Source organism: Rhinoderma darwinii, chromosome 3, assembly GCF_050947455.1.
Source record: "Rhinoderma darwinii isolate aRhiDar2 chromosome 3, aRhiDar2.hap1, whole genome shotgun sequence".
NCBI lineage: Eukaryota > Metazoa > Chordata > Amphibia > Anura > Rhinodermatidae > Rhinoderma > Rhinoderma darwinii.
Window position 1 is genome coordinate 37,560,991 of NC_134689.1, and position 27,843 is coordinate 37,588,833.

Below are 27,843 nucleotides of genomic sequence, written 5' to 3' on the forward strand. Positions count from 1 at the left end.
TGCTATGTAGCACTATATACAAGGGAGAAGCGCTGTGTAGCACTATATACAAGAAGGAGGGGGGAATCGCTGTGTAGCACTATATACAAGAAGGGGGAGCACTGTGTGGTACTATATACAAGAAGGGGGAAGCACTGTGTAGCACTATATAAAAGGGGGGAAGCGCTGTGTAGCACTAGATACAAGGGGGAAAGCACTGTGTGGTACTATATACAAGAAGGGGGAAGCGCTGTGTAGCACTATATAGAAGGGGGAAGCACTGTGTAGCACTATATACAAGGGGGAGTGCTGTGTAACACTATATACAAGAAGGGCGAGCGCTGTGTAGCTCTATATACAAGGAGGAGCGCTGTGTAGCACTTTATACAAGGGGGAGCGCTGTGTGACACTATATACAAGAAGGGGAGCACTGTGTAGCACTATATACAAGAAGGGGGAGCGCTGTGTGACACTACATGCAAAGGGGGAAGTGCTGTGTGACACTATACACAAGGGGGGCAGAGCTGAGTGACGCTATATACAAGGGGGGGAAAAGTGCTGTTTGACACTATATACAAGGGGGGAAGCACTGTGTACCACTATATGAAAGGGGGGAATGCTGTGTGGCACTATATACAAGGGGGGAAGTGCTGTGTAGAACTATACAAGGGAGGCGCTGTGTAGCAATATATACAAGGGGCGAGGTGCTGTGTGACACTATATACAAGGGGGAGCTCCTTCTGACACTATATACAAGGGGGGACTGCTGTGTAGCACTATACAAGGGAGGGAGGCGCTGTGTGACGCTATATACAAGTGGGGAAAAGCTTCTGACACTATATACAAGAGGGGAGCGCTATGTAGCACTATATAGATGGGGGAAGTGACGTGTGACAATATATACAATGGGGGAAGCTCTGTGTAGCACTATATACAAGGGGGAGCACTGTGTGGCACTATATTGAAGGGGGATGCGCTGTGTGACACTACATACAAGGAGAAAGAGCTGTATGACACTATATACAATGGGGAAGCGCTGTGTGACACTATATACAAGGGGCAGCCCTGTGGGGCACTATATATAAGGGGAGCGCTGTGTGGCGCTATCTACAGGGGACTGTGTGGCACTGTCTACAGCGGGAGGTGTGTGATGCTATCTACAGGGGGTCTGTGTTGCGTTATCTATAGGGGGTCTGTGCTATCTACAGGGGGGGTGTGGCACTATCTATATGTGGGAGTGTGGCGCTATCTACAGGAGGGTGTGTGTGGCGCTATCTACATGGGGATGTGGCACTATCTACAGGCACTGTGTATGTGGTGCTTTATTTTACAGTGTGTGACAATTCTATTTAGGGGCACAGTGTTTGGTACTATTTTATTCAGGGGTGCAATGTTTGGTGTTATTATATTTAGGGGCACAGTGTGTGGCATCATGATAATTTTATCTTTGTTTATAGGTGTGGAAATGTTGGAAAAGTGAAGAGCCGAAGACATCTGAGTTGCAAATTCTGAAGAAATGGATCGTGGCCGGGAGAAGTTGTCATGAAGTCTGGACCGGATGAAGAAGAAAGGAGGAAACTACTAGAATCTGAGACATTGTCACCTGTGAGTCACTAGATTTATAGAGAATCTGTCACTTTTCCTGACATGTTTATTATAGGAAATCCTTGTATTTCACAAAAAGTCCTTGTGCAGTCCAGAACTGATAGACAAATTGGTGTTACCTTTCCCCTTGTCAGAAGAATGTGCCCTGTAACAATGGGAATCGTAACACCCATTTGTTAATGTTTGCACAAAAAGATAGTGTTAACAAAGGTTATGGCGCGGCAGGGCGGCGGTGGAGAAGGGTGACCCACGTTTGGGTAACAGCCCAGGGCCTATGGTCTACTTAATCCGCCACTGCAGAGACCTGCAGAGGAATCTACTGTATTCATTGTGGTAACAGGGAGAGATGAGAATTTTGTTATTTTTTGGTGCATTATACTGTGTGGGGGGCACTTTGGGACATTATACTGTGTGTGGGGAGAACTATGGGGGCATAATACTGTGTGTGGGGGGCACTATGGGGGGATTAAACTGTGTGTGGGTAGAACTATGGTGGCAGAATACTGTGTGTGGGGGCACTATGGGGGCATAATACTGTGTGTGGGACACTAGGGGGCATTATACTGTGTGTGGGGGCGCTATGAGACATTCTGTGTGGGAACACTATGGGGGATTATTCTGTGTATGGGGCACTATGGGAGATTATTCTGTTTGTGGGGAACTATGGAGGCATTATACTGTGTGTGGGACACTATGGGGAATTATTTTGTATGTGGGCACTATGGGGGCATTATACTGTGTTTGTGAAAGGTACTACGGGGACATTATACTGTACTACTTTCTCATATACTTTGTTTTTAATCCTTACCATTATTTTAAAAAATCCTTTGCTTGCTGTCAGCAATTGAAAACATGTTTACAAATTAACTAGTGAAAGTTTGTTAAAATTGTATCCAGTCTAGGCAATCATTTCAGAAAATATATATATATATTTATTTTATCTTTCATTTATTTTAAAGGGGTTGTACCATATAAGAAAAAAAGGTCTACTTTTTTTCTCCATAACATACCACCACTCTTTCACTGTGGGGCTGTGCTGTTTCTGGGGGAAAAAAAAAAAGAAGAGCCTATAATCCATATATTTTCTATAAATTTTCTATATGTGGCATTTATGGTGTGATTCACATGAGATGTAAAATACAACAGTTTATACTTTCTGATGTGCTGAAATGCACTAAAATAGCAGTAAATGAGGAAATGAGGAAATGACAACGCTTCATATTAGATGATATCTTTATATTGTGTTTTTACTTCTAGCGAGGACCAAGTAGTCCAACATTGCAAGAAGATAAAAGGAGGACAAGTCATAGTATGGGAAGATGTTCAAGTGCAGCTATATCATATTTAACATTAGATAGATAGATAGATAGATAGATAGATAGATAGATAGATAGATAGATAGATAGATAGATAGATAGATATCCGGTGTCCTGCTCTTGTCACACATGATGATTAGCTGCTATCTCCAGGGGGGGGGGGGGGAGTCCCCCCTTGGGGACTACATTTAATGTAATGCCACACCATGTAATGCTACATTTTTGGGTTAGGTCAGTCCTCCAGGGGGGATTGCCCTAACCCAAAAATGTAGCATTACATGGAGCCCATTAATATAAGAGGACCCTGCGTGTAATGTCTAGAAGCACTGGGTTCCCCTTGTAGCAGCTGTCCGCTATGACTACTGGAGGGACACCCCTCTACTATCTCTATATATCCTGATAGCACATGTGGGGGGGGGGGGGGGTAGTGGTATTATACATTGGGGGTCTTGTTTGGACGGTGTTGTTCTTATGATATGTTCAGTTTCAATGTGATTCTCCCGAAATACGAGACATGATTTTATGATGTCTCTGGTTGTCACTGGTTGCTTCATAGATTTATTGCAGCTGTAACTGGAGAGAAGATTTTATCACGGGTTCATCCTCCACTAAACTGTATTTCTCTGGACAGCGCCACTAACCTACGTATTGCTGCGGTTTCCTGGGAATCCCCACAAACTCATTCACAATATTCTCCAGGATTGTACAGATAAAGCGCAGGTTATGTTCACATTTATTTATGTCCGGCAGCAATTCATCCCCAGAAGAAACCTCTGGAGGTGTGGAGACATGTGCGGCCATATTTCTATACATCCAGCATGTCCACATATGACGTACAGTATCCATACATAGAGATTTGTGTAGTCACTCCTGGACTAGCGCCTCTGAGCAGACCCTGTGCCTGGTAACTCCAACTAAATGTAGATAATGCCAGTGGTCCCTGAAAGAATAAGTATAACAGGAGATAAAATCTCTCCTGCCTGATTTCCCTGCCCCTCACCATTCCCATCCCCCAATCAATAGCAGAATCGATCTACAAAAAATAGACATACAGATATACAGTATATTATATGTAAATAATTTCTTCTGTCCAGCGTACGGACCAATGGTTTACTTCTCCGGAGAAATGCTGGGGGCAGAACTTCTGGGAGAGTCATCAGTATGTGCCACCACCAGACCCTCCACAGCCACATGGACATCACAGTGGTCACCTGTCACCATATCTAGTATTATATATATTCATTTAATGCAGTTGTTTGCTGTGTGTTGCCAGTAGATGCACCCAAATGTCTGTCACAATGACAAGCATGGCGTATATTTTACCATGTTGATTATTTGGCATAACAATTTTTTCTTCTTTCTCTGTTCCCCCACCTGCAGGTACATGAAAATAGTAGAAGCTCTGCCGACATATGGTGTCCATTACTACAAAGTAAAGGTCAGTGACCGTTCCCCTATAAATACATCCATAAAAAAGTTATATTCTTGTTCACAGACTTTATTACTAGTCCAGGACGACCCTTTAAGGGGTTTTCCCACCTTGGAAATTCATGGCATCTCCAGAGGGTATGCCATAAATGCCCAATACATGCAGGTCCCACCTCTGGGACCCACAACTACCTCCATGACCCCCGTCCTATCTTGTCCATCTCCCAGTGCTCCCCGCCACTGTCTGGTCCGGAGTTACGTATACAGCATAGCTCGCTGTGCTACACTGTTTCCGGAGCTCCCTACCACTTCGTCAGTGACCTGGCATCATCAGGAGCCGGAAAAGGTAGGACGAAGGTCAGGGGGCCCTTTTCTAGAAATAGGGTGTGGGTCCCAGAGGTGGGACCTGCATCTATCGGACAATTATGGCATATCCTGTGGATGTGCCATTAATGTCCAACATATGAAAACCCCTGTAATTAAGAGAAAAGAATTGCCCATGTTCTTCCAGTGTTTGATCTTTTATGAAGATATTCGGCTGGAAGTTTTCATGTTGCTTTCATTTGCTTTGTATGCTGTAGCTTGGCATTGAGCTGCATCCCCCGGGCTACTGTAGATTCTGGTTGTAGCTTCACTTATGTCTACTCTAATAGTTTTCTACACAGATAGGAGGGGACATTTTGTTGCTAAAATGTTAATAATAACCAGTCATTAAAAACCTAAATAATAAAACTTTTCTATAGATAAAAGTCCTTGAGTTTTCCTCTTGTGTGAGATTGTTAAAAATTCTTATTTTCAATCATTTCATAGTTATATCACGTACTGAGAAAGCCGTATACTGCCGGTATGGCTTCAATGACATTTCTAGCACCAAACCTTCCCTGTTACCCATGTGTTTCTTCTCAATTCTGGAATGGACACTTGAGGAGGAGAATTCTGGCAGTGGATCTTCTGCCACATTTTAGGGTCCAAATTACAGCTGAACTGAACTTGGATCACTAGAGAGCTCTATGGTGATCTAAGTTCAGTTGAGTAGAACCGCACAGGCTACAAATGTAGTAACCGTAATATGCATCCTAAAATGTGGCTGAAATCCGCCAAAGTTCAAACATTTTCAGATCTGTTGTATTGCTGCTTGTCTGGAGTAGGAGATGCATCTAGGAGAAAGACACACGGCGCACAGCAGGTTCTTAGTCCACACTAGGTGGGGGGTCTACATTTGTTTTACTATAAGACCGTCCCTCATCAGCGCACGCCCCTGCTTACAGTGACTTTACATCATATTAAATGGATCTTTCCATCCCCATAATTGGATCATTGTATAAATGGTTTGGCTGACAGATCTCATGTTTATGATCATTTTCCCTATTCACAGATTCTGAACTTATCCACCCTTTTATAGATTTGAAGTGAATGTTATTTTGCCATAGAAATTTGGGGTGTTAAATATGTCTGTCTCCTTATGACGGGATAAGTTTGCACCTAACATTAACAGTAACTGACCGTCCTGTGTGGCATGTAAGAGCTCAATAAAAACCGCCATATTTGTGGTCTGTGCATCAGTGACGAGAAGATGGAAAATGTTTCTGTCAGTCGTTATACAGGGATCAGCGACATGATTGTCAATACAATTTTCTGGCCTTCACAAGATCCCAGTGCACATAACTCCTATAACCTATGTCCAGTATATATGGCAGTGAGAAATAACTGCTGGCAGCGCTATCACGTCTCTCCCATCCCCCTCAACTGAAAAAATCAAATCGTTTTTTTTAAAATTGAACTGGTCAACAGCGCAGGTAATGTGCACTACAGATCCCAGCATGCTCTACTGCCAGAAGGAAATTAACTACATGGATGTAATTAGACTTTTAAAACATCTCTATTGGCTCCTCATCGAACAGAGAAGGTGGAAGAAACACACATTGGGTACAATCTGTCCATGCCAATCCATACACATTTTTATTTTCTAACCTACAACTTGGATGCCATGGGCAGCACCACTTAGGACCTTGTTGCCATGGACAGCATCACAGAAGCGTCGTCATCCAGTCACGGAATTCTCAGCAGGAACGGTCAGTGCGAGGCAGGCATCGAGGAGAGAGGAGCGGCTAAGCACTACTGCGATTATCCCGGCTGGGTTCTTGTTTCTTTTATTTCTATTTGAATTTTTTTGTTTGTTTGTTTTTGGATCTACCTTCCAGACCCACACTTCCGAGTGTGTGGAGGAAGAGGCAGCCTGATGGCTGCACCGGGGGCTGGTGGAAAGCTCCAGCCCCGGAGATATCTCCATCGTCCCGGGAAGACCCCGTACAGCCGGGAGCCTGAGAGACATCAGAGGCAGACTGGCTTTTTTGGACGGCTAACGGCAGCATTGAGGACTGTGCCATTTCTTAAAAATCTGTGGAGAACACCAGATAAAGAATCGGGCCGATACCTCAGGCTGAAGACTCCACCACCACTACCACCAACATCTGCAGCCACCACCTGCTCAGCAAGGGAGGAACATCAGGTGCCAAAACCCACCATAACATCAGGTGAGGTCCAGGCCACTGCCCCATTGCCCAGGAAACCATCTGCCTGGGAGCTGCCACCAACAGCTGCAGTTCCTACCTGTGCAGCAAGGGAGGAACATCAGGTGCCCATACCCACCATACCATCAGGTGAGGACCAGACCACTGCCCCATCGCCCAAGAGACCAACTGCCTGGGAGAAGTTTCTGGCAACAAAGCCATTAGTCTTTGCCACAAACAGGGGGTCACCAGTAGTGGCTCGAAAATCCAGGGTCCGCAGTGCACCTTATGCCTTACCACCGCGCATTAAAGTGACTGCCAGACAGGTGCATGAGACCCCACTATGGGACACTATGGGTGGTGCGTCACGCAGGATGCTGAGAGCCATGCTGAACACGCCATTGGCGGATGATTGCAGGTGCTATGTCAGCGATGAGGGAGACTATGTGCGGTACACCTTCTCCAGAGATACCATCTATCCGGAGAAGGAGTTCCACGGGGAAATTTCATTTCGCTGCAAAAAGATCTAGTGGTGGAGTCTCCTGCAGCGTGCCAGTAACATCAGGGCACTAGCTGCAATTTCAAATGATTGATTTTCTGGTTTTGACATTGGCTTGTTTATTGGACTACTCTTTCTGACTGCCGCCTGCCCTGACCTATGCCTGTTTTTTTGACTCTTCTTGTTTGCTGCCTGCCCTGACCCCGGCCTGTTCATCGACTACGCTTGTTTGCTGCCTGCCCTGACCTTTGCTTGACCAGCGACTATTCTTCTGTCTGACGATTTGGTACCTTGTTGTCTGCAGATGTAGGACCCGAGTGGAGCACTCCATAACATTTATTGCATCATTGGGATGATCCCGGGGGAAGGCAGTGCTCTTTTGCCTCAGAATGGGCTCCAGGCTCCACGAGCGTCATTGGCGTGCTGCTTCTCAGGGTGATCCCCAGTACATACATTTAGTGCCCCTCTGCTTTTAAGGCAGGCCTGCACTGATGATCCTCCGTTCTCTCACAGAGTGCTAACCATTACACTATGGAACCTTTTCAGGTCGTAACCCCTAAACCAGACTCCAAGTCTCACACTAGAACTCCCCACTACTGCCTGGTGTCCCCTTTGTATGTTACCAAGGGTCCTCCTAGCACACTGGTACTTTCAGTGTCCCCTGATTTTCAAGGTTGGCCCGCCCTGATTATCCTTCGTTCCCTCCTGCTGATGCTGCTGATGGACAGTCTGGCCGAGATCCAGAGTGCTAACCATTACACTATGGAACCTGCTTCAGGTCGTAATCCCTAAACCAGACTCCAAGTCCCACACCAGAACTCTCCACTACTCCCTGGTGTCCCCTTTGTATGTTCCCAGAGTCTCCTTCTAGCACACGGGTAAATAAGGCGATTATCCTCTTTGGTCCCTTGCCTTGGATGATTCAATCCTGCTTAATTGGAGCCGCCATGTCTTGCTGATAAGGGGTGAAGGGATAAATCAATCCCAAGGCCAATGGGAGGTTATTTGATTAAAGGGGTATTCCTAAAAAATAATATAATAATAATTAATAATGTGATTGACTTGATTTTTAAATAATTCAGCGTTCTGCAAAATTCTCCCCCTATCCCCCCCCCCCCCATTTTACTCCTTCATGCAACAGGATTCCATAGTATACGTCCTGTAGTAGTTCCCTTATTACAGGACCAGCGTGCGCAGTGTCCTTCCAGCCGGTCAGTGCTGTCTATTCAGGCAATAGATTTCTCGTCTGTCGGGACAGGACAGGGTGGGCATTGTCTTCACACTCCTGCACCGCTTCCCCGGGCAGGCACTAATGGACACTGAAGCTTTCTATATGTATATATATAGATATATCATAAGATGTTCCCTCTGCAACGCTATAGGGCAGTAATGGGTAATGTTTATAAATGTTGTGAGAGTTTTGAAAAAAAACGTTGGGAAGATAGAAAACCCCTTTAAGTGGGCCGGTCACTACTGCCATTATCCTCCACATGTGCTGGGTGATGTCAAAACCAATGTTGAGAGTGGTACCTGGTGGTTTTTAAGAATTATGCAGATTTTACCTTTTGCTCTGATGTACATTATACTTGATGGCCTTGTGGAGGTATCAGCACTGCACTACTACTCCCACTATGCCACGCAGAATCCTGCTATATCATCAAGTCTAAATGCAAAGGCAGTCCTGCCAGACTTACTGATAATTCTCGACTGGGGACTTTGTTAGAGACCTCCTCTTCCTCTGACAGTGTGTTATCTGATGTAGGAGACTCCCTCATCCCTGCTTGCCTATCACAAACTGTCTTCTGATCCTCACCCATCTGCCAAGTATCATCTGCCAGTGCTTGTACCCTCGGTGTGCTTCACCGTTGTATTCTGGTCTGCTGGGCCAGCCGCTACTCACACCGGGACCACCTCAAGAGGTAGCGACCTGGTAGTCTTCCCGCAGCGAAGTCCAGATCCCCGTACGGGGGTTAAAGGGTGAAGAACGGGTGGCTACTTAGACAACGCCCTTAGAGGTGGCCCTAAGCCAAACCGGTGGAGTAGCACAGTGGGTCCACAACCCGCTGGTCATAACACTTGCTGCCTCTTCCTCTGATCAATGAGAGATGGAAATGTCCTATATTGGTGTTCTGACTCTTGAAGGGCCCATGCCTATCCCTGGGACAACTTACTCTAGTAATTTACTCTACTCTGGGCCTCACTACTGGGATAACTACATCTAATAGGATAGAAGAGGCATCCTTTCCCTCTCACAGTATTCCAGCTGATGGAGTAGACTTTATCCCTGAATCCTCTGCTGACTGAGGAGTTCATGAAGCATCTGTTAAGGACGCAACTAGGACAATGTAGTAGAAATTGTGGACTCTAAAAAAGGAATTGCTCCAATCAGGAGACCATTGCCAAATCACAGAATGAACTGATTAATAAAAATGAGGAAATGGAGAAAAACAATTCTCGACATAGGAGACCGATCCCTACTCAACCATAATTGACTTTGAGGAATCCTGGATTTGGTCTCTAAGTCACCGACTTCATCAGATTTCTGCCTCCAGATGTCTCCACTGTAGAAAAAACACTGGCCCCAAGGCATGAAAAATCCACCCCCAGAGTTGGACGACTTTACACAATCTCATCATCACATCGAGATCATTGCCTACAAATGGAGATTCCCATCAAACTAGTAATGTCCAAAAACATCCATCATTATGTCTTCACAACACCGCCTGCAGCTCTGAAAGTCTGAGAGAAATGGAAACTCCTGTCCCATCACCACCGAGAACCTCCGTCACCACCAACATAAAAGAATAATCCTGGAAACTCAATCATGAATGGACTATAGCTGGATGGCGATGGTAAGTCTAAATACTCACTGTTTTCCCTGATGATAATTTAGGATGTGCTAGTACTCGTTACATGATGTCTCTTCAGGATTCTGTAGTCTGAATACATGTTCACACGACCACTCTCATTTTTTTACCTTGACCTTTTAGGCTGTGTTCACACGTTGCAGTCATGTCACATGTTTTTGCCAAGACACCATGGCAAAAATGCAGCTTCATTGCAAAACCACTGTGTTCTTGTTGAGTAGTGAAAATCGCTGGAAAAACCGTGATCTGACCGCAATGTATGAACACAGCCTTAACTATACACTTTGATGTAATGCTTAATTGAAAGTTAGACCCTGTTCACATTACACAGTACCTGTGACGGAAGTCTGCAATGTATCGCACTGTTTAGGTATGCAGTGGGAAATGTTGGCTAAGCCCCACGGTAGAAGGAGCTAGAGCTAATAATGAGAATGATAAGTGACTTCACACAAGAGGACAACTCAAAACTTATATTTAAAGGCAATATTTTAATTTGAGGGGGAAATATTAATTAATTATCAACTAGTGAAGATTTTTATCTTTAGCCCCTTAGTGACCACCAATACGCCTTTTCATGGCAGCCTAGTCTAAGTCCTGCACGGGTGTCCTGCAGGCTGGAGCGGGTACTCGGCTGTCATTAGAGAGCCGGGCTCCTGCTCCATTGGTAGCAATCAAAGTTTACCTTGATCGCGGCCGTTTAACTCGTTGAATGCTGCGGTCAACAGCGACTGCGACATTTAACTTGTTTACAGTGGGAGAGAGCTCCCTCTCTCGCCCATCGGCGGCCCGCAAATGCAATTTCGGGACTCCGATGGGGTGTCATGGCAGCCGTGGGCCTAATAAAAGCCCCCAGGCCTGCCCTGTCTGTATACCTATTAGGACGTGCCAGAGGCACATCCTAATATATTGCCTGTTAGATTTAGGCCTTATTCACACGAACGTATATTATCTCCGTGATACGCGCGTGAAAATCCCGCGCGTCGCACGGACCTATGTTAGGGTATGGGGACATTCAGACTGTCAGTGATTTTCACGCAGCGTGTGTCCGCTGTGTAAAACTTGCGACATGTCCTATACTTGCCCATGATTCGCGGAGCACGCACCTATTGAAGTCAATGGGTGCATGCAAATCGCGCACGGCACACGGAAGCACTTCCGGGTGACGCGCGTGATTCGCGCTACAGTTGTTAAAGAAGTGAAGGGAAACATAAAAGCCCCTCCTTCTTTACTGTTTCATAACATAAAAACAGAGTGTCATAATGATGCCGGCTGCGCGAAAATCACACAACTTCGCACCATATACAGATGTCAAACTGAACTTTCGCGCGCACAAAACGCAGCGTTTTTTGCGCGCTCAAAACGGACATGTTCGTGTGAATAAGGCCTTACACTGAGAGGGAATAATTCTTTGGTAGACTAAGTTACCAAAGAATTAGATGTTAAAAATTATTAATAAAGATTGCAGTTGAAAAAATATATACATTTTTTTTCCATAAAAAGTGGTTTTGTTCAGTAAAAGTGTAAAAAATATTTAAAAGTACACATATATGATATGATATTGCCCCGACCGCAAAGACCTAAATAATAAAGGTAACATGTAATTTAAAACGCACGGTGAACACCGTGAAAAAAAACCCGAAAAAAAACCCGCAAAAAACAATTGCGAAATTGCTATTTTTTTCCATTGCTCCCCAAAAAGTCATAATAAAAGTTAAGACATAAGTCCCATGTACCCCCAAAACAGTAGCAATCAAAACTACGCCTCGTCCCGCAAAAAACAAGCCCTAATTTTACTGCATTGACGGAAAAATGAAAAATGACGGCTCTTGGAAAGCGACGATGCAAAAATAAATAATTTTAGTTCAGAAAAGTTTTTATTCTGCAAAAGTCGTAAAACATAAAAAAAATCTCGACTTCTGTGGTATCATCGTAATCGTACCGACCCATAGAATAAAGGTAACATGTTATTTACACCGCACAGTGAACGGCGTGAATTTAAAACGCATAGAACAAAGGCGGAATTTCAGGGTTTTTTGTCACGAGAGCGGGATATCCCTCTATGACATCCATATGCCTTAATACGGAATGAGACGCCCCTTTAACGATTCCCATCCTGCCAAATCAATGTGTTAACAAGTGAGTTCCCTGTGCAGACTTCCTATAGTAATTGCTTTATTTCCTAAAACAACTAATAGTTTGATATATTTGACAACTTTTATTTCCATTCTTACCAGGACAAGCAAGAAATCCCCTGGTGGCTGGGAAATATCTACAATACGATGAAGCCTAGGAGGGTATGTTCTCTTACAACCTCTGATGATTAGGCAGAGCCCGTGTCTAAACCAGTGGTCCCCAACCTGTGGCTCAGCAGCTGTTGTAGAACTACAACTCTCAGCATGCTCTAAGTTATAGTTTTTCAACATAGTTCTCCGTCATTATGCTGGTATTGGATAACTACCTATTACATAATGGCATGGCATTGTCTCTCCTGCTCTCTGTATTTCTTATGTATATTGACACCTGCTACATCTGGTGTTATATAATCCCCTCTCATCATTATATACCTGGTATATGGGGTCTTCTAGTACAGAATACAATTGCAGCACATTGAGTATTTGCAGCATGTTAGTCATAGTTATTAGCATGATATATGGACAATTCCTCATCAGACAATTACATACATTACATACTGGAATGCTTTGGGGCACGCTGCAATAGTGTGAGGGGCAAAGTTTTCAGACATTTATATTAAGGGTATGTGCACACACACTAATTACGTCCGTAATTGACGGACGTATTTCGGCCGCAAGTCCCGGACCGAACACAGTGCAGGGAGCCGGGCTCCTAGCATCATACTTATGTACGATGCTAGGAGTCCCTGCCTCGCTGCAGGACAACTGTCCCGTACTGTAGCACGGCTTAAAGAGGCTCTGTCACCAGTTTATAAGTGCCCTATCTCCTACCTAATCCTAAACAAATGCTAACTTGTTCTAAATGCCCAATATTTTGTTTACTTTTGACCAAGTGGGCGTTGTAAGGAGAAGTGTATGATGCTGACCAATCAGAATCATACACTTCTCTTGATTCATATCCAGCTATACTCCCAGCACAGCGTGATCTCGCAAGATCACGCTGTGCCATCACTCCCACAGTGACTTTACCGCACTTATTCTCCCGATACTCCGGTAAAGTTACTGTGGGAGTAAGTGACGGCACAGCATGATCTCGCAAGATCACCCTGTGTGCTGTGAGTATAGCTGGACATGAATGAAGAGAAGTGTATGACGCTGATTGGTCAGCGTCATACACTTGTCTTTACTACGCCCACTTGGTCAAAAGTTAAAAAAACGCTCAGTTAGCCATTTAGAACAAATTAGCATAAAACTAAAAATCGTCATAAGTAACTTCTAGGGGTATGACAATATATGTTTCTCCCAGATGGGATTTGAAGTTGCTGACAATATACTTACCCATGATATTCCTCTTTAGCATCTTGGTAACTGCTATTCCAGACATTTTCTGACTCATTTTCTGTTATGGTGACATCATGTAAGCTGGTTATTTGGCAAATTTTTACAGATTGTTTGGGGGGGAAAAAAACACTATAAAACTCAGGATTGTTCTCAAACAAAAGAAATGTAAATTGTGTATATTATATAAGAGCCAAGTTTCTCTTCTGCAGGACATTTTTACCATTATAACTGTTGGGGTCACTATCTGGCACTATTGTTTTTAGGGGCAGTATTGAGTTCTGTCTGGAAGAAGTCCTCATGGCGATTTAGGACGGATAGAAAAGAAAAGGGAACGACTCCAATCATAGAAGACGTCACCTGTGAGTCGAAACCTTTCCCACTAATGTGTCTAAAAATTTGCCTCTAAATAGAATTGTTTTTTGAGCAAGGCTGGGTTCACACGACCTATATTCAGGCGTAAACGAGGCCTATTATGCCTCGATTTACGCCTGAAAATACGGCTCCAATACGTCGGCAAACATCTGCCCATTCATTTGAATGGGTTTGCCGACGTACTGTGCCGACGACCTGTAATTTACGCGTCATCGTTTGACAGCTGTCAAACGACGACGCGTAAAATGACTGCCTCGTCAAAGAAGTGCAGGACACTTCTTTGGACGTAATTTGAACCGTTTTTCATTGAATTCAATTAAGAACAGCTCTAAATTACGTCCATCAATGACGCCTCGCAAAATGCGAGGACAAGCAATTACGTCTGAAATTACGTAGCTGTTTTCTCCTGAAAACAGCTCTGTAATCTCAGACGTAAATGCAGTTTACGTGTGCACATACCCCAACTCGCGTTTTTTGCGGCGTTTTCGCTGCGTTTTTTACGGCCGTTTTTGGAGCTGTTTTCATTGGAGTTTATGAGAAAACGGCTCCAAAAACGTCCCTAGAAGCGTCCTGCACTTCTTTTGACGAGGCTGTAATTTTACGAGCCGTCTTTTGACAGCGACGTGTAAAATGACAGGTCGTCGGCACAGTACATCGTAAGACCCATTGAAAGTAATGGGCAGATGTTTGCCGACGTATTGGAGGCGTTTTTTCAGACGTAATTCGAGGCGTAAAACGCCTCCAATACGTCTGAAAATAGGTCGTGTGAACCCAGCCATACAACCACATTAAATCACTATCCATAAGGCCCCTATAGATTGCAGACACAGATCTTTTTTGTGTGTCCCCCCAGTTCAGCCCTTCAGGAGCCGTTTAGTGGGTGTAATATTATGGTCCCAATAAATGGACCTTCATGGACTTTATATTATTTTTGTATTGACTTGGGAATATTTACATTCAGATTATTTTATTTAGTAAAATGTAATATTGCAGAATTCAGTTAGATTTGGGTTTTCATTGAACGCTGAGATTGTAATGTATGTTACAGCGACTCAACATAAATCTCATTTTATTTCAATATCTTTCCAGGCGCAGAAATCCCAGTCTCTGCCCGTTGTGCCCCTTTTTATATACCAGTGATTTACACATTTTATCACCATTCATCTCAGGTAATGACAGAAAGCATTGGAGGGATCAGGAAATCAATGTGTAAAGGATGTAAATTTTCTCTCAGAGTAAGGCCCCATGCACACGACCGTGCCCGCAATCACGGACCGCCGCCGACTGCCACCCGCATTTTCGGGCCGTGCTCCCATACAAAGAATGGGAGCACGGCCCGCAAAATGCAAAAGAACGGTCATGTTCCATAATTTTCGGAACATTTCTACGGCACGGACACCATCCGCAGCGCTACAGAAAGGTGTCCGCGTTCAATGAAAGTGAATGGGTCAATTTTTGCGGTCGTGTGCATGGGGCCTTAGTCGATCCCCGGGATAAGTAGCCAAACAAGTCATAATACAATGCAGAACAGATAGATATTATCTATCTATCTATATATATATTTTGTCTTTAAAAAGAACGTCAGCATTGTTGTGTTGTTTTTTTTAATTGTCACAAATTATTTCTTTGTTATTATCTAATAATGAATTATATATTCAGTTTATAGAGAAAAAGACAGCAAAAAGTGAATTTAACCGACATGATTGGACCTGATGAATGCTGGATTATCAACTTTCTGGATTATTGGACAGATATTGTATATACACCTATCAGCCATAACATTATAACCACTGACAGGTAAAGTGAATAACATTAATGATCTGGTTACAATGGCGTCTGACAAGGGGTGGGATATAGGGCTCTTCGACACGCTGCAGAATTGCAGCGTTTTTTTCCGGATGGAATTTCGGACGGAAAAAACGCAGCAGAATACAGTAGCAACATAGAGGATGATATATAACAAAACTCATCCACACGCTGCGTAAAAATTCAGAGCAGAATTTGGCCTGCGGTGCGTATTTTTCGGACCACAGCATGTCAATTGCTGCTGCGGAAAGTGTCCAGAATTGCTGTGTTTTTCAGAGGAGATGTCTCCATCTCCTAACATTGTGAAAAACGCTGCAAAATATGCACCATTTTCTGTCGTAAAAAACGCAGGAAATGGTACATTTTTGCCGCAGCGGAATGTCTGCGCTTTACAGCTCGAATTGCTGCAGAAATTTTCTGCAGCAATTCCGTTGTGTGTGGACAAGCCCATATTATGCAGTAAGTTAACACTCAGTTCTTGAAGTTGATGTCTTGGATGCAGGAAAAATGGGAAAGTGTAAGGGCACATTCACACGTGGCGGAATTTCTGTGGAATTTCGCTGCGGACAGTCCACAGTGGAATTCTCCAGCGGCCGTTTTTTACAATTGTTTCTATACATTTTTAGGAAACTTAGTTCAGACGTTGCGGAAAATAACTGTGCAGAATTTAGGCTGCGGTGCAGAATTTTCCCTCCGCAGCGTGCAGATTATGTTGCGGAGAAGAAGCGGACATTTCACTGCGGATCTCCGCATTTGCATTTGAAAGGCTGAAATCTGCAGCAAGTCTGCTGTGATATCCACAACGTCTGAATTACCTGTATCAGGCAGTGTAGAGACACACCCTATTGACAAGGAGCATGGTAACACCCAGTTGTCAGTTTATTCATACATTTTCCGGAGGAATAACAGAGGAACGGCACAATGCAGAGTTCTAAGAAAAGATTCTACAGAATTGTTATTTCTTGCGAAATTCTAGTAACCACTGATGAGTCCTTTTTAATGCAGTTTTCACTACGGGAAACAGGTTCAGGAGCACGTTTATAGGTTGGCGATCCAATGGATTTTCACGATGAAGTTTCAAAACTTATTTCACATTTTTCCAGGTTGCAGGGGGTATAGAGCAGCGGCGTATTGCCTTTTCCTTGTAACATTGCCTCGAAATCGAAGGCTGGGTTCACACGACCTATTTTCAGACGTAAACGAAGCGTATTATGCCTCGTTTTATGTCTGAAAATAGGGCTACAATACGTCGGCAAACATCTGCCCATTAATTTGAATGGGTTTGCCGACGTACTGTGCAGACAACCTGTCATTTACGCATCGTCGTTTGACAGCTGTCAAACGACGACGCGTAAAAATACAGCCTCGTCAAAGGAAGTGCAGGACACTTCTTTCAGACGTAATTTGAGCCGTTCTTCATTGAACTCAATGAAGAGCAGCTCAAAATTTACGGCTGTCAGAGAAGCCTCGCAAAATGCGAGGAGGAGCATTTACGTCTGAAACGAGGCAGCTGTTTTCTCCTGAAAAGAGTCTGTCATTTCAGCCGTAAAAGCCTCTCATCGTGTGCACATACCCTTACTGAAAATCTCCTTTTCACAGCACAAGGATTTGGGAACCGAACACTGAGCTCATTATTCATGCAGCTGCCGGGCAAAACTCACAAGACAATATAATATCATTCTCTCCGGCCCATAAGGAGATGAAGACATGGAGCGAAATGAAGTTGTGTTATTCTTGAGGGAGTCACATGGTTGTAGACGCAGAACCCCTATAGTGAGGTGAACATTTCAAGCTGATGTGATTATAGAATGAGAAAAACTCCATCGTATGATATTTCATAATGGGAATTACTACATAAGGTCAGATTCACACGAACGTGGGAAAACTCGGACGTGAAAAACGTGACGTTTTGGGGCGTTCTGCCCCAAGACCCACACTTACATCACCTTTACCATGCCCCTCTTACCCCTTGCACACGAATCCTGGTCCTGGCCATTATTTGAATATGTTCACTCCCATTTTTTAACCCTCGCAGTCCCTGACACTTTCCCTAAGCAATTCAGTGTCTACAAGATTTATATTACTGATGATGAATATTCATAATGAATAAGGGATAAAAAAGAAAATGTATAGCATGGTAGCATGTGGTGTATGTGGTGTATGATAAAGAATATATCTTAAAATGTGTAAAAGCAACAGGGCATCCTTGTCTAGGTCCCGATACTCTAAAGCAGTAGTCCCCAACCATTGGCTATCCAGATGTGCCAAGACTACGACTCCCAGCATTGTGTGAGCTTAGCTGAAACTTATGTTCTACTTATATAAAAGTCTTTAGTTTTTTTCTACAAATTTTGTTTTCTGGGGGCATCTATTTTGTCTCCCCCTGTAGAAACTGCCCTACAGATCTGACTGTAACTGACCAAACAAAACTAAGCCAAATAGTTAAGCCCATCCTCTTTGGCGCTAAAGTCAAAATATGGAGATAACTATGGTATGAAAGGCTCCTGCCTCTCTGTCTCATTTTTAAAAAGCTTTTGAGTTTTTAATTTTGTTTTTTGCTATCATTTCCAGGTTTCAAAGGGGTTGTCGTTTTTTATTCTGATGACATATCCACAGGATAAGTCATAAGTATATGATCGGTGGGGGTCCGACACCTATTCCTGCTGCCTCTGGGTACCGGATGTTATGGTGGCCGGTGTCGGAAACAGTTGGCTCCGTATACCGCAGCTCGGCTGCTATACTGTGACCAAATGGGTTCAGAGGGTTAACTCCAAGCTCCTGGACCACCATGCAAAATCTGTAACAGGGACCTCATCTCAGGGCCACCATCAGTAATTTCAGGGCCCCATACAGCTAAATTGTCTGGGCCCCCCTACTGTGGCACCGCCTGTTATCTGTACTCTGTCCAGCACTATATCATGCTCTTTGTGTGATACATAACAAATAACGTTTTATTTGGCTGAAAGATTTTGAAGCCTGCCACTACGACAAGGTAGACTCTTTTGGCAGGGCCCTTCTCTACTCTAACTTAAAAATATATAGACTTTATTCCTTTTTCTGCAGATTTAATGAATATAATACTTAAAGGGGTTTCCCAGCCCCTAAAAATTGATGCCCTATCCTCAGGATAGGCCATCAATAGCTGATGGGTCGGGGTCCAACTACCGGGACCCCCGCCAATCAGTTGTTTTGAAGGGAGTGCTGCGCTAGTACGAGCGCTGCTTCCACTTTATTTCTACTTGCTCTCTGAGAATCGTCCACACAGATGTAGTGCAATTCAGGGTATTGCAGCCTTCTCACATTCACTTCATTGTGAGAGTGCTGCAATACTGTGAATCACCGTTACATCCGTGTCGACGATTCACAGTGAGCAAGTAGAAATGAAGGGGAAGCAGCGCTCGGACCGACCCATAAGCTATTGATGGCTTATCCTGAGGATAGGCCATCAATTTTTAGGGACCGGAAAGCCCCTTTAAAAGGAACCTTTTAGCACACTCATGCTGCCCTAACAATGGACACAAGCCAGTGCTGAAGCTATGACTTCTCTTATATGACGCAGCAATTTAGAGTAACACATAGTTTAGTTTAATCAGTGCACCTGTCACTATATCATACTGTCCAGGGGCGTAACTAGGAAAGACTGGGCCCCATAGCAAACTTTTGACTAGGGCCCCCCTCCCCTGGGTGTCACACAACCCCCCCCCCCCTTGTAGATAGTGCCTTTTTTACAGCCCCCCCCCTGTAGATTATGCCATACAGCCCCCCCTCTGTAGATAGCACCATACATCCCCCTGTAGAGAACGCCATACAGCCCCCCCTCTGTAGATAGCGCCACACAGTCCCCCTGTAGATAGCACCATACAGCCCCCCTGTAGATAGCGCCATACAGCCCCCCCTGTAGATAACGTCATACAGCCCCCCTGCAGAGAACGCCATACTGCCCCCCCTGTAGAGAACGCCATACAGCCCCCCCTGTAGGGAACGCCATACAGCCCCCCCTGTAGAGAACGCCATACAGCCCCCCCCTGTAGGGAACGCCATACAGCTCCCCCCCTGTAGGGAACGCCATACAGCTCCTCCCCTGTAGGGAACTCCATACAGCTCCTCCCCTGTAGGGAACGCCATACAGCTCCCCCCTGTAGGGAACGCCATACAGCCACCCCCCCTGTAGGGAACGCCATACAGCGTTCCCCCCCTGTAAGGAACGCCATACAGCGTCCCCCCTCCCAAAAAATGCGACCTACAGTGTGTCCTACAAAATACATGTATTCCCTTTCTACAGGATCTCCTCAGGATAAGGGATACATGAGTGATCGCTGGCAGCGATAGGGAGAACGGGGGACTGAAAGTCCCCTGAACTTCTCCATGACAAACCTCTGACTTCCGGCGTCTGCGCAGCTCAATAAAAATGAAAGGAGCGCTGGTCACGCATGCGCACAAGCACGACCGGCGCTCCATTCATTTCTACGGAGCTGCCGACACAGACCCCGGAAGTCCGAGGTTTGTGATGGAGAACTTCAGGGGACTTTCAGTCCCCCGTTCTCCCTATCGCTGCCAGCGATCACACATGTATCCCCTGTCCTGTGGAGATCCTGTGGAGAGGGGATACATGTCCTGTGGAGATCCTGTGGAGAGGGGATACATGTCCTGTGGAGATCCTGTGGAGAGGGGATACATGTCCTGTGGAGAGGGGATACATGTCCTGTGGAGAGGGGATACATGTCCTGTGGAGATCCTGTGGAGAGGGGGGGGATACATGTCTTTTGCTCTATTTTGCACCTTCAGGACCAGACACCGTTTAGCCCTTTTTAGCACGTGTTAGTTAAATGGCTATAACTTTTTTATTTGTTGGGCTAACGACGTGATTTTTGCGACGTTTTTTCCGTAGACAATGTAGGTTTCATTTTTTATCTTTTTTGCTATTTTAAAATTTTTATTCATAAAGTTTGAAAATAATAGTAAAAAAATAAGCTTTTTTACATTTCAGCTATTTTTTTGGGGGTAATAACATAGTTTTACCCTAAAATAGACCTTTTATTTGTGATCGTCATTGTCTACCGTAAATTTTTATATATTACATGTCTATATTAGGGTAATTAGGCCAGCGCTAGCGTTACAACAATGATTGGCGGGGGGAACGTTTTTATTTTGTGGTGGGTATTTTATGTGTATTTATTATTTACATTTTTTTTGCACTTTACTTTATTATTTTTTTATTACTATGGTCTGTCCCTCAAAGATCAAAAAAGACCTTTGGGGAACTTTATATATATTTTTTCTTGCTTTTACACCATGTTTTCCACTGTAACTGGAGCTGCACAGCAGCCCCAGTTACAGGGGAAATCAGCCCTCTCATAGTGACGATTGTCACTAATAGGGCTGTGTTGGGTCTAGTAAGACCCAGCAGCAGTGTGTCAGTAACGGCACCCGGCGATCATGTGACCAGTCACATGATCACCGGGAGGAATAGAGACAGCGCCGCTGCTGCTGTCTCTATTCCTGTACACAGCGCGCATTCAGCGCTGTGTACAAGTGATCAGAGAAGACAGAAGCAGCGAAAGCTGCTTCTATCCTCTCCTCAGGGTCCCCGGCAGTCACTGACAGCCGGAGACCCGACATTCAGCTGCCCGATCGCGCGGGCAGCAAGTTAAAACCCGAGCCGTAGAAAGTCTATGGCTCGGGTTTTAAGGACCCGTCCCTGACCGGGAACCAGTAAATGGCAGAGCGGGGAAATACCTCCCTGCTCTGCCGTAGTGTTCAGTGGCGTCCCGCTGTAGCAGCCATAGCGGCTGCTAGCGGAGCCTCCGGCCATGGTGGGGGCCCATGCCGGCGGGCGACACGTGGCAGCCGCTACGGCGGTAGTTACGCCACTGATACTGTCCTCAGTTAGGGCTACATTAACAGGCCGACAGGTTCACATAAACAAAATAGAAGATACAGGATTTGTTTTGGTACAATCTTAAAACCCCATCTATGATCAAAAATAGATGCATAAGAGCAAAGGAGAAAAAGGTTGCTTAAACTGTGGCATAGCAAATGCGGTCACAGGGGGGGTGGGTCGACCTGGAATGCGTGAGCCCCACTAAAAACCGGATCCTCGTATTTAACTAGGCGTTAGGACGGTGTATGCTGCGTCTTATATAATTTACTAATGCGGCCCGGCCGAATGTGGCAGTGGGCCTTGTGTACCAGGCCATGAAGGCAAGAGGAGCGAATAGTGGGGAGTAAATTTTTTGACATTTTTATGTCGGTTCTGAAGTCCATGCTTAAGGTGGATGAGGCTATTCAAAAGTGTGGCGTGTGGCGCAGCACAATGTAGTTACACCCCTGTGTGTAAATATTATTCTAATTCTCTATGTAACCCATTTATTCATTTTACACTTACCTTTGCAGTCTTCTCTTCTCTTCAGCAGGGGGGCATCAAGCTCACAAGTGCTTACCACACACTGAAGCTGAGCCGCTCCCTCTACCCTATCCAGACACAGCAGTTGGCGTCGCTGGGCTTGCTCTTCAGCGCTTTGGACATTTATCAATAATAAATATTATTAAGTGAAAGAAAAAATAAATATATATAAACATTGTAAAGAGCTTCGTCATTAATTCGACAGAGTTTTAAACGTTAGGGTTAATGCTTATGACGTTGAGTGTGACATCAAGATGTGCTAGATTGCAGCATGAGACCTATGAGCAACGTAAATACACCCCAGCCAGATGCACATTGGAGCTGCTGCTTACTGGTTAAAAAGCAACCATTCAGTCCAAAAAAACAAAAAATTAAAAACTGCAAAATTATTGTTAACTTACCTGCTGGCCTCACTTGCTTCTGGCTCTGCTTACTCATTCCGGTCCCCGTTTTCCAGAATCCAAGATGGCTGCTAATGTCTCAGACTTTCATATAGAAAGCATTGCCTGCCAGTCTGAGACATGCCCCACCTCCTTCACTGCTCTCAGAAGGACAAGCACCGATGATGTCAGCGCTGTGTCCATCTCTTCTGACACTTCTCTTGCTGGGTACCTGACAGGGGTTTCGGCTAGAGCAACATCCTCACTGACAGTGCGTCATTGGAGGACGGAGGAAGACAGCGCCAGGGTTGGCATGAATCATCTTCTGTATGTAAGTATATAATTTTATGCTTGGAACGGTCTTTTATGTTTTAATGTCTGTGTTTTTTTAAAAGGTTTCCGTGTCTTGGCCTATGTTGGATTGTCGTGGGATCAAATTTTTACCAATAAAATGGTCAAAACCGACTGTACGGGGCAGTTTATTTCAATAAAGTGTTTTATATTTTTTTCAACTGTGTAACAGCGCTAGTAATCGAGGTGTCTGACTGACACCTCTCCATTACAATCACTAGGGCTTGGTGTCAATCAGTGATGTGCTATGTCCACCTTTTGCAGAAATTACCCCAGTACCCAACGCACCATCAGGAGCGGCCCAACTAACGTAATGAGCAGCCGCAGGCTGGTGTTTTTAGGATGGGAGGGGACCAATAGCCATGGACCTTCCCATCCGGATAATCAGACTGCAGCTATTGATTTTCTCCAAGATTATATATATATATATATATATATATATATATATATATATATATATATATATATATAATTTGTATTTATAGCATAGTGTAATGCCTTTCTTAAAAAAAAAAGTAAAAAAAAATAAGTAAATGATTAAACAAAAAAACATGTGGGGTCCTCCTATTTCATCCCATCCCAGGGGCCACCCATCACATTAGATGGGCCGCTCCTGATATTCCTTGGCTCTTCCCAGTACACCTGGTGCATTGGGTACTGGGGTAATAGATTGGAGGGCTTGGTGTCAGCCAAAAGTGAACATAGCACACCTCTGACTGACGCCAAGCCCTAGCGATTGTAATGGAGAGGTGTCAGTCAGACACCTCGATTACTAGTTCTGTTATACAGTGGAAAAATGCATAAAAAACACTTTATTGAAATAAACTGCGCCCCCTACAGCCGGCTTTGATCATTTTATTGGTAAAAATTCGATCCTACGACAATCTGACGAAGTCCAAGATACTGAAACCTGTAAAAAAAAAAACACAGACGATAAAATATATAAGACAAACATACAATGATATACTTACATATAGAAGATGATTCATGCCAACCCTGGCGTTGTCTTCCTCCGTCCTCCACTGACGCGCTGTCAGTGAGGATGTTGCTGCAGCCGGAACCCATGTCAAGGACCCAGCAGAAGTATCAGAAGAGATGGACACAGCGCTGACATCCTCGGTGCTTGTCCTTCTGAGAGCAGTGAAGGAGGTGGGGGCATGTCTCAGACTGGCAGACAACGCTCTCCACATGCAAGTCTGAAACAGCACCAGCCATCTTGGATCCCGGACAACTGGGACCAGAACGAGGGAACGGAGCGGGAAGCAAGAAAGTCAGGCCAGCAGGTAGGTTAACAATATTTTTACAGTTTAATTATTAATTTTTTTGTGTTTATAAGAACGAGGGTCCCAAACCCCCAGATCCTCCTCACTGCACAGTGAGGCGGACATTGAATTGAGCGGCGGTCAAGCATGCACGCTTCCATTTCATTCAAAGTGTATGGGAATGACGGAAACAGCAGAGTACATGCTTGACCGCCGCTCCGTACAAGCTCCGTCTGCATGGGAGTGCAAGTTTTATTTTACTCAAACTGCCCAAAATGTAAGGCTGTGTTCACACCTGCGTTCAGCTTTACGTTATTCTGCTCCATCAGAGGAGCAGAACAATGGAAAAATAAGAAGTGCCTGTTCCATTGCATAACGGACAACACCTGCCGCCAAGAAACCCATTGACTTTAATGGGTTTTGTTGGATTTCTGCTGTGGTGTCCGTGGTTTTAACTAAAACAATAGTGCAAAATGCTGCACTATTGTATCCGGTATTCTTGGTCAGATGTGCAACGGAGCCTGCGTTTTCTGTCTGCGGTCCTCAATCGCCGCGGGCAAAAAACGCAGCAAAATTTTGCCAAAAAAGTGTGGGCAGGTCAAAATCTGCCTCAAAATTCTTGAAGGAATTTTGAGGCAGATTTTTTCTGCCTGCAAAATACTCTGTGTGAACAGGGCCATACTTAATCAGCACTTTCAGACACTACTTACTGTGTCAGAAGAGCTGCTGGCTCCCACTCCATTCCTCGTTGTCAGGCGATGATTTCTCCACAGGTCTTCCAGGTCCAGGAAATGGCGGGGATCGGAGAATACCCGCCGCTGCACTACAACTTGACTCCTCCCCCTTTCCTTACACAGCTGCGCTCTTACGTTGTGAAGGAGGAGAAGGAGGGGGAGGAGGAAGCCCAGGTGAGTATAATGGAGGGGGGGATGTACTCTGCACACAGCCTGGTGTGGTCGTGTGCTGGCGGGTGCGAGTGTTTGACGGCCGGGCCCCCATGACAAGAGGCGCAGACAAACTCAGGGTGGAGGGGGGCCCGCAGCTCACAACTTTACTTTGGTGAAAAGAACAGGCCCCATTGCAGGTGCCTGTTTTTTCTACCAAAGGCAAGTCGCGGCAGTTGCCGGGCCCCCCTTTCAATTAGCTTTGTCCGGGCCCCTTACACTAGTACCCCTAGTACTGCCCTGATGGCGGCCCTGGCTATGGGTGCCCTCCCCCTATTCTGTATGTAGAACCTTATCTCCAGGTTTAGTAGTCAGCAAACATTACCTTTGCAGTCCTCATTTGCTTTGGATAAAGACAAAAAGAAATGCAAGAAGACTATACATTTAATAAAACGTGAAAACCTACTGCTTTTTTTAACAAATGTTTCTTCCTTCTATTACATTCCCTAGGGAAATATGAGGAATTGGTAGATATGCGCAGGTGTGATTGACAGAACTGCAGGTGTGATTGACGGAGCTGTTGGAGCATGATTCACACGTCTGCATAATGTTCAAGAAGAACCTAAAGGAACTTCACTCCCATATCTATATATATTTATATATATAAATTAGTTTTCCTATATATACATATATATATATATATATATATACACACACACATACCTGTACACATAGATATATATATATATATATATATATGAGACTGCATGTACTAATGTTATCCCCATATTAAGTGTCGCTGATGCATCATTACCCAATTTAATAAACAAATAAAGCAACAAAACCTGTTTCTTGGAGAATGTGGGAATGGCCACAGCTTTATTTAACACAACCAAACATTTTTGTATCACATGGCCCTGAAGTAACCACTTAATTTATTCACATCTCCTGTGATGCCGCCCACTGTGAAGAGGCGCGCATGTAGGTTCTTCTCCGGATTTTACTCTTCAGAGCCTATCTCCGCCAAGGAGGATACCGCGAACACCTACGCGGTACTCCGACCACCCCCACCACACAATGCCAAACCAGCCTCCACTCCATCTTGCAGACCCGACAGCATGATGTCGATCCCAATGTCATTTAAATGAACGCCGTCAGATAACAATAAGTCCCCATTGTCACCTTCCAACATCAAATGACGAATTGCTACCCCCCCAATGGAACGAACAAACCTGGAAATACAAACATTCAACAGCCGTCTTGACCGTCGATGGCCACAGCACTTCTAGCTCCTCGCCAATGAGTTCGTGCAATCACCTCGGACCAAACAATCACACAATCAGAAAAAAGCTGTTTGAAATGACCCAAATTAGCCTTGATAAGGGACAACTCAGACAATTTCACATTCCCCAAATCATTTCCCCCAACATGTATAACGAGCACAATTGGACCGCGGCATTCCCGACTAACTTCAACTATTAACTGCAACAGCTGAACCCACCTCAGCCCTCTGATAACTTTCCAGTGCACCTCGGCCGATGACACCCCAAGACTGAGGCCTAAAGGCCGATACTCAGCCCGACAAGCTGCCCAGAAAATAAAAGAATGGCCAATTATCCATACTTGCGGCTGATGTTCTGAAATGACAAGGAAAGAATCAAAACAACACCAGATCCGGACGCACATAGGACCTAAAAACAAGTTGAACTCCACCTACCCAGACGTTTAATATCTTCCTCCCCCATACCTAAAGCATTAGCCTCCGTGGCTGCCCCTATTCTAAACGAATGAGTCCCAAACTCAGAAGGATCAACGCCCAAATGCTCCAAACAAGACTTAAGAACGGCTCCAAATTGAAATCGAGTAAGCGGCAAAGAATTAGAATGTATCAAGAAAGGAACCCCATCAGCTCGAAAAGACAAAAACTCACGCACCAAACGAACTGGACAGAATTCACCACCAGGGCCGGCCTTAGGGTAGATGGCGCCCCGTGCGAAATTATCTTTCGGCGCCCCACGCCATTATAAAAAATGCCCCATAAAAAAGCATAATTCCTCCCCACAGTATAATACCCTATATAGTGCCCCCACACAGTGTAATGCCCCTTTAGTGCCCCACACACAGTATAATAATAATATTTAATAATGTAATATATTATAACGCCTTCAAGGACACAGTATTTTGTCCTCTAATTGTGCCTACACAGTGTTATGCCCCCTAAGTGCCACACACATTATATTGCCCCCTGTAGTGCCCCTACACAGTATGATGTCCTCCACAGAGTATAATGCCCCCACAGCCCCCCTAGTAGAAAGTGCCCCCTGTAGATTGTGCCGTACAGCTTCCCTGTAGACAGTGCCATATTCCCCCACCTCCTCCTTGTAGACAGTGCCATACAGCCCCCATCTGCCCCTTGTAGTGTCATACAGCCCCCATCTGCCCCTTGTAGTGCCATACAGCCCCCCATCTGCCCCTTGTAGTGTCATACAGCCCCACCTCCCTCTTGTACACAGTGCCCCCCAACACCCCCTTGTAGACAGTGTCATACAGCACCCACCTCCCCATTGTAGAAAGTGACATACAGCCCCCACCTCCCCCTTGTAGACAGTGCCATACTGCCCCCCACCTCCACCTGACAGGATCCTTGCGTAGGCCGGCTTGATCCAGAGATGTCATCACGCCGACTGCGCAGGGATCCTGTCCCTGCG

The 27,843-nt window shown here is 44.9% G+C and overlaps 1 long non-coding RNA gene across 3 annotated transcripts; it reads left to right on the forward strand.

Annotated features, from left to right (window-relative positions):
• Window positions 1-9,337: 9,337 nt before the first annotated feature.
• On the forward strand, window positions 9,338-22,440 carry LOC142750952 (uncharacterized). Of its 3 annotated transcripts, none has more exons than XR_012882651.1 (6): window positions 9,338-10,189; window positions 12,439-12,498; window positions 13,941-14,036; window positions 15,139-15,218; window positions 15,709-15,846; window positions 22,266-22,440. It is a non-coding gene; the product is annotated as an uncharacterized LOC142750952 (long non-coding RNA). The 3 variants fall into 3 exon arrangements; XR_012882652.1 differs by lacking the exon at window positions 22,266-22,440 and adding an exon at window positions 17,455-17,577; XR_012882653.1 differs by lacking the exon at window positions 13,941-14,036.
• The last annotated feature ends 5,403 nt before the right edge of the window (window positions 22,441-27,843 follow it).